This window comes from Balaenoptera borealis, assembly GCF_965194805.1.
Source record: "Balaenoptera borealis genome assembly, contig: HAP1_SCAFFOLD_323, whole genome shotgun sequence".
Taxonomy (NCBI): domain Eukaryota; kingdom Metazoa; phylum Chordata; class Mammalia; order Artiodactyla; family Balaenopteridae; genus Balaenoptera; species Balaenoptera borealis.
In genome coordinates this window covers 175,275-184,383 of record NW_028123869.1, presented here as the reverse complement: position 1 = coordinate 184,383, position 9,109 = coordinate 175,275, and the positions used below count along the sequence as shown (strand labels likewise).

At 40.1% G+C, this 9,109-nt stretch overlaps 1 long non-coding RNA gene across 1 annotated transcript in view; it reads left to right on the top strand.

Annotated features, from left to right (window-relative positions):
• The first annotated feature begins 1,446 nt into the window (after positions 1-1,446).
• The window catches only part of LOC309621340, a 36,678-nt gene continuing 29,015 nt past the window's right edge, over positions 1,447-9,109 (top strand). Inside the window, exon 1 of the long non-coding RNA XR_014239946.1 lies at positions 1,447-7,809. This is a non-coding gene — a long non-coding RNA (uncharacterized lncRNA). The remainder of the gene's footprint in view (positions 7,810-9,109) is intronic.

The window sequence follows — 9,109 nt, the reverse complement described above, 5'->3', positions numbered from 1 at the left end:
TCTGAGGTTCCTGGATCTGTGGTTTTAGGAAAATTCTCAGTCATGATTGTTTCAAATATTTCTTCAGTTTCTTTCTCTCTTTCTTCTCCATCTGGTATTTGTATCATGCATATGTTATATCTTTTGTAGCTGTCCCACAGTTCTTGGATATTCTTGTGTACTCAGGCTTTTTCCTGGTTGCTTTTTAGTTTTGAAGGTGTCTATGATTGATCCTTAAGAGCAGAGATTCTTTCCTCAGCCAAGTCCAATCTACTAACGAGCCCATCAAAGGCATTCTTCATTTCTGTTAGCATTTTTGATCCCTGGCACATATTTTTGGTTCTTAGTATTTCCATGTATCTGCTTACATTGCCAGTATATTTTTGCCTGTTACTTTATGTGGTGGCCCCCAAGCTGTAAGCTTATTCAGCTTTCTGCTTTGCGGAGAACTGCTTGTCTCTTTCTTGGTATGCACTCCTGACGCTGCAGTATTGAGCGTAAAAAAGGAAAATGGCTTGCGGCCAGTTTCGTTCCAGGTGCCTGCTCTGGATCTAAGAGCCCCTGGTTGTTCCCCAGAAGAAGGACGTGCTGCCCTGAGGGGGAAGTCTGTATCTCCAAAGAATGGCCCATAAGGCATGCTGACGCATAGATAGTGATGCATAGATAGTGATGCATAGATAGTGATGCATAGATAGTGGCGCATAGATAGTGGCGACAGAATTATGTGGAAATACAAGGTTTACTGATTTGTTGCCTAGTGTTCGTTCGGTGCTGAACCTATATATACATTCATGCTCTTTGAATAAACTTGCCTTACAACCATCAGTTGTCTTGGCCCTTCTGACCCCATACTGGTGCTTTTCAGTTCCTTACCCCTCACCGCCAGGAACTTCTAGCTTTCTGCAGCCGGTCTGCGGCAACTTTATCCATTAGAGCCCTTAGCATATTAACCATAGTTGTTTTAAATTCCTTGTCTGATAATTCCAACATTCCTGCCATATCTGAGTCTGGTTCTAATACTTGCTCTGTCTCTTCAAACTGTGTTTTCTGCATTTTAGTATATCTTGTAATTTTTTTTATTGATAGCAAGACATGATGTACTAGGTAAAAGGAAGTGCTATGAACAAGCCTATAATTATGTGGCATTGGGGCGTGTGGGAGGCAAACTATGCTAGAGTCCCATGACTAGGGCTGTTTTTCAGCAAGCCTGTGCCTCTGGGCTGTGAACCTCACACATGCTTCTCAGTCCCTGCTCCAGCACCCTTAGAGTGAGCTGGAGTTGGGTGTTTCTCTTCCCCCGGCTTAGTTACGCTCTGATAAGATCCCAGCAGGTTAGGTTTTGGTTAAACAGTTTCCCCTGAGGGTAGGCCTTGAAAAGAACAGATGCTGTGGACTATTTCAAAACAATTCCTTTTCGCCTCCCGCCCCCCACCCCCCGGCCCCCTCGCGCGCCGTAATCTCCCTGATATTCACCGTGAGAGCCCAGTAGAGCTTTAATAAATAAAACTCCCCCAAATGTGAGGTTCTCCCAAAATTGGGTCCCCCCTGGAGATTTTATCTCAGACTTGCCCTCACTGAGCCTCCAGCAATTTGTCCATTACCGGTCAGGTTTTCCTACCCTGGCACTGGTTCCTGCAGAGCTTTCTGCTCTGCTGGGTTATGATTATCTGTATTTACCTGTCAGTTTCCCAAATCTGGGCCACAGTGATTTGCCCTGTGATTTCACTTCTTTCAAAGATCTAGGCAGATTTGCTGACTTTTCAGTTTGTTCAGCTTTTTACTTGTTAGGACAGAGTAGCAACTTTCAAGCTCCTCACATGCAGAACCAGAGCCCAGAAAGCTCCTCCTTCCATCTTTGCTGAACCTTGAAAGTGAGACCTTCACTAACCACACAGTGCCCACTCTTTACTCAGGCTGTCCCTATCCCCTCCTCTGAAAAGAGATTCTCTAGCTACAGCCTTCTCTGATGACCCCATCAGACCCACTGGGAGTAGGATAATTTCTCACTTTTCTTTCCATAGATAATTATTTGCCATGTGGCCAAAAAATGATTGTCTATACAGTGACATAGCCATGGGTCATCACCAGTCTCCCTTTTTTCTATCAAAGGGAAGCTTTGACTCAAAAGAACATAATTTAATAGAGATTTTGTCCCTAGATCCCAGTAAAAGTAGACGTTAATGGCTAATATAACCCTTTTATGATTCACCTGGGCCTTGAAAACAGAGTAAAGACAGAGTCCCTCAGAACAATGGGGACCCAATGACTCCAAACATACACCAGAGACCTTCACAGTCTCAATGTGAAGAAAACCTTCATCTCTCTCAATATGAAATAACTTTAAAAAATAATATTTGCCCTTGGAAGAGGTGATTAATGTGTCATTAATTTAATAATAATGGTAAAGGGCTAGCAGGTCTGGAGCCCCAACTAGAGGAAGTATTGAAAAGGCAACTTGAGGGAAGGGCATTTTTCTGCCTCACTGGATGAGCATAGGAACCCATCTTCCCACCTCACCTCCACTTTCTTCCCACCCCCAGTGCCTGTAAAGCATGGGGTCAGACAGCGTGAATGCCGAGCATATTTTAAGGCTGTGTAGCCCAGAGCTGGAGAATTGTATGGGCAAGGATGGAAGTGATAGGGACAGAGTAAAGAGACAAAGTCGGTGATTAAATAGTTAATCCAGCTAGGGGACTGTAAGTAAAGAAAAAAAAGTATTGGAGACCTCTGTAAGTTAGTGATTACTAAGGAAAGCAGGTTTGCTTAACCACAAAGCCAAGCAGGCTTGCTTAGGAACAAAACCACGCAACAGAAGCATAACACATGCCCCCAAACAACAAAACAATGGTGGCATGAGACCCACATCCTGCCCAGTGAACTCAGTAAGTTCATGACACTTAGGACATGCTCTCTGCACACATAAAAAACAATAATTTATGGAAAGGTGACATTTCAAAGTGAAAGACCCTCATTATACTGAGACCTTAAGTAATTTTTCCATAGTGCCATGACAGTCCTGGCTTGACCATGTAGGGACAAGAAAACTCCCCCATCCAACCTGAAGGAGGAGCTGATAATGGAAGCATGACATCTACTCAAGAATGAGGAAGAAGGTGGTCTTTTCTCCCTCCCCACTTTTCCTTTGACTATAAAACTGTAGCCCACTAAGTTCTCAGGATGTGGCACCCTCTCGCCCACCCATTTGTAAGCCTCACAAGCATCCCATTCTAATAAATCACTTCTTATCTATCACTTTGTGTCTCACTGAATTCTTTCTGCACTGAGACATAAAGGACCAGAGCTCCTCAGAGCCCCCCAAAACGCCACCTAGCGGTTTCAGAAGGATCCTTCCAGAGCAGGTTACTCACTGTGGAGAGGGACTGGAGTTGCACACTGAGGAGAGTGAACAGAAGGATACTTAGGAGGCATGTGCAACCTGAGGGCAACAGAGCTGAGTCAGGAGGGAGGTCAGTGCCCTGGAGACTGTGTTCCTGGCTCCAAAGGTAAGACCTAGTTTGCTGGGACTTTAACTGGAAATTCTTATAATGTAATGCCTTTCTGGAATTGCCTTAATCTTCAGCAAAAAAAAAAAAAAAAATATATATATATATATATGTACAACAAAAATACATTTTAGTCAAATGCTGAAAGGCAGAGTATTTAAATCAAACTTCAACCAAGCAAAGACTGAAGCTGAATATCTTTACCACAGAATTAACTTCTGAGATGAGATTACAGTTGACTCTTGAACAACATAGGGATTAGGGGTGCTGCTCCTCCGTGCAGTCAAAATTCCACATATAACTCCCTCCAAATTTAACTACTAATAACCTACTGTTGACTGGAAGTCTTACTAATGACAAACAGTTGACTAACATATTCTGTATGTTATATGTACTGTGTGCTGTATTCTTACAATAAGGTAAGCTAGAGAAAATAAATGTTAAGAAAATCATAAGGAAAATACATTTATAGTACTGTACTCTATTTATTAATACTGTAAGTTTACATCATCTGTTTATAAGATGAATCATCTGTCAGTACCTATATCAATATTGTCCTATACGATACACAGCAGTGTAGATGTTATATATATTGCTAACGATGGACACCAAAAATGAAAAGATACACATGGATTTCGTTTTCACATTATTTACAGGTATAACAATTAATTCATGCACTGATAATAAAGAAGTAGCACTATGACTGCTTTAGGGTAGCCTCGTGTAATCAATATGATTGCTTCATGGCAGCCTAGCCTATACACTAATGAGTGAATCATTATAAAAATTTGATGGCATTTAGTATTATTAATACAATCATATTCATAATACAGTATTGAAATCATTGTTACATTTAAAAATAACCTGTCATAATAGGCTGATACACAGTTTCTCCAATTATGAGAGAGAGGGGCATACTGTTCAGTAATGTAACTCTTTGAAAGCAAAGTTATAAAACAGTGAACTATCACACTATTAATTTTATATTAAATATCACTCATTTTATGCCTATGTAAGGATAGGCTATCCATTGCAATACAAGTCTTACATATCATGTTCTACACAATGATACTTAGGTGATAATAATGATGACATAAAACATACGGTTCTTGCCATACAGACAAGTTTATTGACTGTATGCATTATAATTAGTTATGATTCATTAAGGGGATCATCATAAAAGTTTTTATCTTCATGTTGAGTAGGCTGAGGAGCAAGAGGAGGGGCTGGTCTTGCTGTCTCAGGGGTGGCAGAGGTGGAAGAGGTGGACAAGGTGGAAAGAGAGGGAGGAGAGGCAGGCAGGCACGCTCTGTATGACTTTATAGAAACACATCCATACTATATTTCACTGCCTTTGTTGCTTTTTCATTTCTCTAAAAATGTTTCCATATGGTACCAATCCTTCTTCCACCATTTCCTTTAGTTTCAGTGCCTGTATCATAGAAGAGTCCACGTCATAAAAGAAGTCAAAAGCAGTCCTGAATAATCAGAACCCTTCTGCCAGACTGTCTAATGCCAATTTGTTTTCTGGCACTGTTTCTTTTACGTCTTCTTCCTCACCATCTAGCACTGGTTTGGAAGCACTCATCTCCACCAAGTCATCCTCTGTTAACTCTTCTGGTGTAGTGCCTATTAGCTCTTGAATTATCCAAGATCCATACCTTGAAACCTTTCACACAAACCCACCCCTTTTTTGCCATATCCACAATCTCTTTCATGATTTCCTTAATTGGGTCTGTTGCAAATCCTGTAAAGTCATGCACAACCTCTGGACACAGTTTTTTTTCCAGCAGGCTTGATAACTTGTTTAGGGCTCCATAACTGTCACAGGTTTTTCTATAACAATGGCATCTTCAATGATGTAATCCTTCCATACTTTCATGATGTCCTCTCTACCGGGGTTCTCTTCCATAGCGTTTACAATCCTTTCCCTAGAGTACTGTGTGTAATAAGCCTTAAAGGTTCTTATGACCGCCTGACCTAGAGGCTGAATTAGAGACATTGTGTTTGGGAGCAAGTAGATCACTTCAATACCTTCAGTGTTGAACTCATGAGGTTCTAGGTGGCCAGGGGCATTGTGTAATATCAAAAAAAAGAAAAAACCAAAAACAACTTTAAAAGGCAGTCCCTTGCTGGCATGGTACTTCCTGACTTCGGGAACAAAGCATTGATGGAACCAATTCAGAAAAAAGGGTTCTCCTCATCCAGGCCTTCTTGCACAATCAAAAGACTAGCAGCTGGTGTTTCTTTTCCCTTCAAGGCTCAGGGGTTAGCAGCTTTATATAAGGGCAGTCCTGACCATAAACTCAACTGCATTCACATGAAACAGTAGAGTTAGCCTATCCCGTCCTGCCTGCCTTAAATCCTGGTACTCGCTTCTCTTCCTTACTAAATAAATGTCCTTTGTGGCATTTCTTTTCTTCCAGCATAGGGTACTTTCGTCTGCATTAAAAACATGTTCAGGCAGATATTCTTTCTCAATGATTTTCTTAATGGCATCTGGGAACTCGTCTTCTGCCTCTTGGTCTGCAGAAGCTGCTTCTCTTGCTACCTTGACATTTTTTAAGCCAAACCTCTTTCTAAAATTATCAAACCACCCTTTGCTTGCATTAAATTCTCCAGCTTTAGACCCTTCACCTTCTTTTGCTTTAAGTTGACATATAATGACTTCACTTTTTCTTGAATCACATTAGAGTCTATAGGTATGCCTTTCTTATAGCATTCCTACACCCACATAAAAGCTAAGCTGCATTCTAAACATGGTCCTTATGCTGGACTCATTTCTGTTGAAATGGCAGGCAGCTGTAGCTGTAGATCTCAATCTGTGGTACATATCAAGCAATTCAACTTCTTGTAACGTCATGACTTTTCTCTGCTTCTTGGAAGCACTTTTAGCATCACTACTGGCACTTTGTATGGGTCCCACAGTATTAGTAGGTTTATGGTATTGCACTAAACATGATGAAAAATACATGAGAACTGCAAGAGATCACTTTTTACTGTGATACACAATTTACTCCAGAGAGAAACTGCTCAGGCAGAGAAAATCAGCATCACGTGGCATTTAAGTGAATACCTGCAACATTTGAGCTCACCACAGTAGCAACAGGAGGTGGCTAAAAAATTATTACAGTAGTACAGTGTGTACTACAGTAAATTTTATGCAGTTATAATATTTCACCTTTACATTTGTTTACATTTCTCAACTGCAAATGATGCCATGTATGGTCTGTGTGTGTGTAAATTTTAATAAATTTTAACTTTTTATAATAAATTCGTGTGTATTTTATGGCAGTAAATAATAGACTAGTATCTACATATATTTTATGTACTCATAACATACCATTTTCTTAATTTTTTTGATATTTCTAGGCTACATAGTTCATCTGTTTTTTCAAATTGTCACAAAACTCCAAAATATTTTCCAATATATTTATTTTAAAAAATCAACATGTAAGTGGACCCACACAAACCCCTGGTGTTCAAGGATCAACTGTATATCTTAATTTATATTCAAAATTGTGAAATAATATTTGACTATAGGCTACACTATACTGTTACCATTATAATACAATTGACTGTCCTAAAATATAACAGGTTAGATTTTTTAAAGTTTAGCACTAAAGAGAAAGGAAGAAAACCTCAGCACAATCACCAGCTAATGGCTTCTGCAGCCCCTAAACTGCACATTTGCAATGCTAAGTCAAAGCTCAAGTCCAACCACAGGTGAGTGGAATAAGTGAAATATATCAGTTCTGCCTCTATTGTTTCCTGTTGCTGATTATGTTGGCACTAAGTTGTTAAGAATTCTTTTCCTCTAGTATCTCCTCTTTACCTCCTGAACCAAATGTTGATGGTGATTATGCTGATTAATTTTGTGTATCCACTTGACTGGGCCATGGGGTCCCCAGATATTTGGTCAAGATTATTCTGGATGTTTCTGTGAGGGTATTTTTGGATATGGTTAATATTTAAATTGGAAGTCTGAGTAATGCAGATTGCCCCCCCTAAGGCGGCTGAGGCTCAGTCAGTTGAAGGCCTGAAGAGAATAAAAAGGCTCAACCTCCCCCAGGTAACAACAAATTCCTTTTACTTGACTGCTTGCAAACCGGGACATCAACTTTCTTTCTGCCTTCGAATTTGAACTGAAACACTGGCTGTTCCTGGGTCTCAAGCCTGCCAGTCTTTGAGCAGGAACAACACCATTGCCTCTCCTGGTTCTCAGGCCTTCAGGCTTGGACTGGAACTAAACTATCAGCTCTGCTGGGTCTACAACTTGCTGAGTCACCCTGAAGTCCTTGAGACTTTTCCACCTCCATTACCACAGGTCAGTTCTTTATAATAAATCCATATATATGATATTTATGGGGGGGAATATAGAGAGAGAAATAGAGAGATACAGATAGAGATATAGATACAGATCTCCTATTGGTTCTGTTTCTGGAAAACCCTAACTAATATAGTGATGTTACAGTTTTACTGATGCATTCCCCAAAGGTTTGTGCACTGCTTGCAGAAGATGCAAACTATTTTCAGAAGCAAATTTAAGACCCTAACTTATTTTTATTTCGAATACATTTGCAGGTCCTTAATGTTTCACACATTTGAGAAAAATTTGTCCTTAAACCCCACACAGAAATATGTGGTAATGGAGATATAAACTTGAGTTTCAAGATAATAAAACTGTCTCCAAATTTCCAGCTGCAATTCAGTTTTTGGTGCACATATACCCATTTTACCTTTTTTCCTGGAGTAGAATAGGAGGAGGATCAAGCAAGCATTATGTAACAAAATACCTGCCCTCACAAGAAATTTCAGCAAGTTCTGGTAAAATGAACTATTTTTTCCAAGGCCAGCATTGATTGCTCATATGTCTATCCTGGTATTAGTAAACCATTTAGTTCATAGCTATGTAACTAATGTTAACTGCAAAGTACAGTATTAAAGCTATTTGTCTCAAGCAGTGTTTTTTACATGTAATTGCAGTTATTCCAAATTATTTGAATATCATAAGGCAGTTCTGAAATTTCTTGCATATCATGCAGTTTGTCTATGACTGAAGAATAATGATAAAGAGGCCCATTATCTCTCTCGATATGACCGGTAATTCTGGAGTATGTTTTAAGCTGTGTTTTCTTTCTGAACACCCAACTGAAAAGTGTGCATAAACATGGGAGGCTTCCCATATCCTTCACAGCCCTCACCATGTGCCTGTGCCATCAATAACACTTCTATGATGTTAAAATACATATGCAGTTACTCAGTTTCCCAAAAGCTAAGCCATATAGCAGATTTGTGCAGATACTGAGACAAGACTAAAACTAAGATTTAGTGCATCCCAAAAGTCAGGCTGGGAGAGTAAAGCAATTAGGAGCCAAAAATATAAGAAAGGCTGGCGCATCCTATCTCCTGGATCTGGCAAAGAATAGCCACTTGCCAGAAGTAGTAAGCAATGACTCAGATCTCTGGGTGGTGATCAGTGCTACTAGAGGTGACCCACAGCTAATGCCCAATGACAGTGCACCATGACGACATTCCAGGGACTACATGGGCAAGAAAGAATCCACGACAAACCTTCCGGTTATACCCACAGGTTAAAGGACAGTTTCCTTTAATGAGAGAAGGGC